A 5,186-nucleotide genomic window follows, 5' to 3' on the forward strand; every position below is an offset into this window, starting at 1 on the left:
AAAAACTATCAATGTGACTTAAGTGTGTGCAAAATGGTGTATATACAAGCAACAAATTGCAATTATTCCAAAGTGCACACAATTATTCAAATAGGAACACATTTGACAAATTTCAAGGTCAATAAGCAACAATGGAATCATTTGACTTCAAAAAGTTGGGTTAGAATGGCAATTCATCTCATTTTATAAGAGAATATCAAAATCATGATAAGGAAGGTCAGAAAATATCAAACTTGTGCCTTAGCATGGCAAGAATCAAGAATTATATCACAAACAAGTTCAAAGGCACTTAGCACATGCAATTGGATGGAAATGAGTCAAATTGAACAAGTTTCAACTCAAACAAACGCATTTTGGTCAACTTTGGAATCACTCAACACTTTTGGGGCAAAATTAGAATTTTTGAAAACTCTAGAGTCAAAACATTCGATTGCATTGTATAAAAATTTCATGACAAGAATCATGTAATGAATGAACAAAAAAATAATGCCTCAAGCAACTTGACTTGTCATTTTCAAAATAAAGTTCAAAACTTTCCTTTTTAATCAATTTAACCCAACTAGTGTGATCACAAAGCATTTAAAACATTCAAAGTTCATTTTACCAAAACAATGCACTTGAATCATGAGCAAAAGTCAATTGGAGATCAAAACTTTTCAAAGAGGTCCATTTGAAACACCTTTACACATTTAAGACAAGACTTTGCATTTTCAAGTTTAAAAGTATAAGATTTAAGTCAAAACATACTTGTATGCATTTAAGATAATTCAAAAGCAACACATTCATGCATTTCATACTTAAGATCATCAAATGAAACAAGTCGGGATTATGCTCATAATATTTCAAATTTACAATACCATTTCAAGAAGATTTGCAAGAATATTTTAAGACAAAGAAAATTTCCTTTCAATTCAAATCTCGAGCCAACAAGTTCATTTTGACATTCAAATTTGCATTTTAAATCAACAATCAAAATTTCACAATCATGATATTTCCAAAGTCAAGAACTACACATGTCAAAGCAACTTGGATTTTCAAAATAATTTGAAATCCTCTTTCTCTTCAATCCAAATCCAAATCCAAATCCTTAATTTCAAAAATATTTTTTAAAAACCATTTCAAGTTTCAAAAACAAACCATATGCCTTTTGAAATGTAAAATCAAAGTTTAAATCGAATTTTTCAAAAATCCGACATGGCCCCTTAAAAATGGTCATTCCCAAAATTTTCAAACACACAATTCATTTGCATTTCAACATTCAATCACAACCAATAAGCATATGGAATTTAAATCAACTTCATTCAATAACTTAAGAAGGGACACCGCCCACAAAAATCAATCCACAAATTCAAGTTAAAAATTGCCCATTCTCCTTTTAACTACATCAACAACCACAATCCATTCTCCATTTTTTTTTTTCAAAGTATTCCCATCGCCGTTCAGTCAAAATCAAGGTATGCAATCCAAAGTTTATTAGTCCATTTTTTTTAAACAATTTTTCATTTTCATTCATTTTCATTTTTTATTTATTTTTTCAATTTTTTATTTGTTTTCCATTCATTTTTATATTCACAAGCATATATACAAAGGAGAAAAATGAAATAGACAAAATAAAATAGAAATAAAGCAAAGCATAAAATAAATAAACAAAAATAAAATAAAATCAATAAAAGAAAACAAATTGGAACATACCAGATTCAAAAGAGAGAAGAGAAGATTAAAACGAAGAAATTCGGGCGAAAGGAGGATTTCCGGCCTCACCGTGGCCGGAAGAGATGACCAAAAGCTCGCCGGAGCTTCGCCGAAAATTGCAGAGGTTGCCGAAGCTTAGATCAGCTTCTCCTTGGCCTAAATTGGACGGAGATAACTGATATGAAGGAATCCGAGAGAAATAGAGCCAAAAATTTAATGGGTTTGGCCCCTTTTGGTTAAAAACCCTCGCTGGTAAAAATGGAAATGGCAGCGAGGATGGGTAGCTTGGATGGTTCGCGGGCGAGAGAAGAGGATAGGGAGGTTGGGGTTGGTCTCGCCGGAGTAAGGAACTAAGATTGATAGGGATTGAGATTGAGAAAAGGGAGAGCTTGAAATCGGGGAGAGATGGAGGGTTTTGCCGAGAGGAAGAAGACGAAGAGAGTTAGAGGAAGGAAGAGAGAGAAAGGAAAAAAAATAAAAATAAAAAAAGAAAAATAAAGAAGAAAAATAAAGAGAAAAAAAAAAGAAAAAGAAAAATAAAAGAAAATTAGGGTTTTAGTGGGAAGGTGAAAAGTCAAGGCATTTTTCGAAAATTCAAATGACGCAATTCTGATCGATCGAAGGGTTTTCGATCGATTGGACACTACTTCGATCGATCCAAAAGGATTTCGATCGATTGAAATGGGCTTTGATCGATCAAAATGGAAGATGAAAAGTCATAAATTCAGAGGGTTCGATCGATCGAAACTTCACTGGAAGTGCAGAAAATGCAAGAAACTACTCGGAAACTGGATTTTTTAATTTAACTCATATCTAGACGACGCAGAAAATATCAAAATAAGAATTAAGGGAGGAATAGGGTTGGCAAACCCTAAGAAGCACTAGTCTTTAACGTCAATAGCAAGATGTTGGGCTCAAAGAGCCCGGATTAAAGATCTTAGTAGGCATCACCTTCTCGATGGGGTGAATGGAACTTCGAACCCCACCCAACAAACTATTCCCTATGGAACTTGTTAGATTTGGTTCAAGAGAAATTGATAGCCCTTGATCAACAACACTTCTGGGCTTCCAAGCCCGTGCAACATTAGACTTGAAAACACTTTCTTTTGAAACCTTCTTAGAAAACAAATCATTGAAGTTTCTACACCAAGCAAAGACTCATTTTTGTTCAATTCATTTTCAAAACATTTTATAACAACACATATCTCTTTATGTTTGTCCATAGAATTGGGGATTGGATTAAAAATGTTCAACTTCACATTCATGTGACCAAATGAAATCTTCATTTTCCCCATCCTATAATTAATGTTGGCATTAGCGGTAGCCAAGAAAGGACGGCCAAGGATAACAGGAATTTGGCTCTTAGGATTTGGGACCGACTCCGTGTCAATGACAACGAAATCAACCGGAAAAAAGAACTTGTCAATTTTAATCAAAACATCTTCAATGATACCCCGGGGCTTTTTAATTGATTGGTTGGCTAGTTGTAAAACTACCGACATCAGTTTCAAATCACCTAAGCCCAATTGAACATAAACTGAATAAGGGAGAAGATTTACACTAGCTCCTAAATCAAGAAGAGCTCGATTGATAACATGATCACCAATAGTGCATGAAGTTGTCGGTGAACTAGGGTTTTTAAATTTTAGGAGGGTGTTATGTTTCAAGATTGAGCTTGTTCAGTTAAAACAACTTTTCGTGGTGCTTAGCTTTTGTTTTTCCTCTTAAGGGTGTAAAGATCTTTCAAAAATTTAGCATAAGCCAGAATTTGTCGAATTGCATCCAAGAGAAAAAGATTGATTTTCATTTGCCTAAACACATCAATGATTTCATTTGTCTTGTTTTGTTGCATTTTAAGAGAAGTGGATGTTTTTAAAGCATCCAAAAATGGAGTCTTAGGCTCAAAAGCTTTTTCAAAATCATTTTTTGAAACATTTTCAACAATGAAATCTTTTACATTCAATAAAGGAGGAATAGGATGTGAGACAAGATGGGTGTCAACTTTGGGTTGCACCGATTCGCTCTTTTAATTAGAAACACCAACTTGGTTGTCAACAACTCTCTCATTTCTCAAAGTGGTCACTGCATTCACATATTCAAGGGTATGACCTTCCGAAGAGGAATTGGTCTCCACAACAAATTGTTACTTGGGTGGTGGAGTCAAAAGCATTTTCCATTTCTCCCTAGCATTTAACGTGTTAGCTATTTGTCCAACTTGGGTTTCTAGTTTTGCAATTAATTGGGAATGAGAATAAAGCAATTGCGTATTTGCCTCCAAAGTATCCAAAGCGGATAAAACTTTTTCTTCAAATGTGGGACTTCTTGAATTTCCTTGAGAATATAATGATTGATTTGGAAAATGAGAGTTTGAAAATTGGTTTCCATGTGATGCTTGGTAAGATAAACGATAACCTTGGGAACCTTGGCCTTGCAAAAGGGGCGGAACATACTTGTTTTGGAAACCACTTTGGAGAAGGTTTGAGCCTTGCCCTTGGCTTTTCTAAGAGAAGTTTGGATGGTTCCTCCACCGGGGATTATAGTGAGTGCCATAGGGATTATTCCTTTGGTTAACAAAAGCGGCATTCACTTGTTCATGGTGTTCATTTTGCACATATCCATAGGGACAATTAGAAGTATAATGTAAAACACTAGAATAAGTCATGCATGATTCATTGGAAGGATGATGAGTATGATTAGGGGAGGAAGACACTTGGTTAGCCGAATTTTGGTTAATAAAAAATTGATCAAACCTTTGGGATAAGGACTTCACTTCAGCAACTATATCATTAGAATGGTCGACTTGATATAAGCCTACATTCTTCCTTCCACCTACATTTCTACCATTTTTTGATGATAAAGATCGATGCATTGAATTCTCACTCATGCTCTCATATAAGCACCACACATCATCTTTATGCCTATTAAGATAAGAACCACCAATAAAAGCATCAATCATACCGTTGTGGTTGTCCGACAAACTTTCAAAGAAGAATTGAACTAATTGCCATTTAGGGATGTCATGGTGTGGACATTTCCTAAGCAAATCGTTCAATTGCTCCCATGCCTCATGAAACAATTCCCCATCCCCTTGTGAGAATTCACAAATTGAAGTTCTCATTGAATTGGTCTTTGACACCAGATAGTACTTTTTCAAGAACTCTTGTTGCATCTCTGCCCAAAAAGTTATCGAAAAAGGTCTCAAATTGTTAATCCAGTATTTTGCTTTATCTTTAAGGGTGAAAGGGAAAAGTTTTAACCTCAAAACTTGTTCCGGCATGTCTGTGTATTTCACGATGGAACACACTTCAAGAAATTCATCCAAATGCTTTTAAGGTTCTTCACTTGGTAGCCCATGATAATTGGGAAGCTTTTGAATTGTTTATGGTTTAATCTCATAATGGTGTGCTCTAAATGGAGGGAGTTGAATGCATGTTGGTGCATTATACTTATTTGGCTCATAATGGTCTTTTAAAGCAAGGGGAGGATTCATAGGA

The 5,186-nt window shown here is 34.8% G+C and overlaps 1 pseudogene; it reads left to right on the forward strand.

Annotated features, from left to right (window-relative positions):
- The first annotated feature begins 4,706 nt into the window (after positions 1–4,706).
- LOC132267813 (small nucleolar RNA R71) lies at positions 4,707–4,805 on the forward strand (annotated as a pseudogene).
- Positions 4,806–5,186: the final 381 nt, after the last annotated feature.

The sequence above is a fragment of the Cornus florida genome, unplaced genomic scaffold (assembly GCF_030987335.1).
Source record: "Cornus florida cultivar Cherokee Brave unplaced genomic scaffold, ASM3098733v1 CherokeeBrave_3.0.0_Hap2_Chr07, whole genome shotgun sequence".
Taxonomy (NCBI): domain Eukaryota; kingdom Viridiplantae; phylum Streptophyta; class Magnoliopsida; order Cornales; family Cornaceae; genus Cornus; species Cornus florida.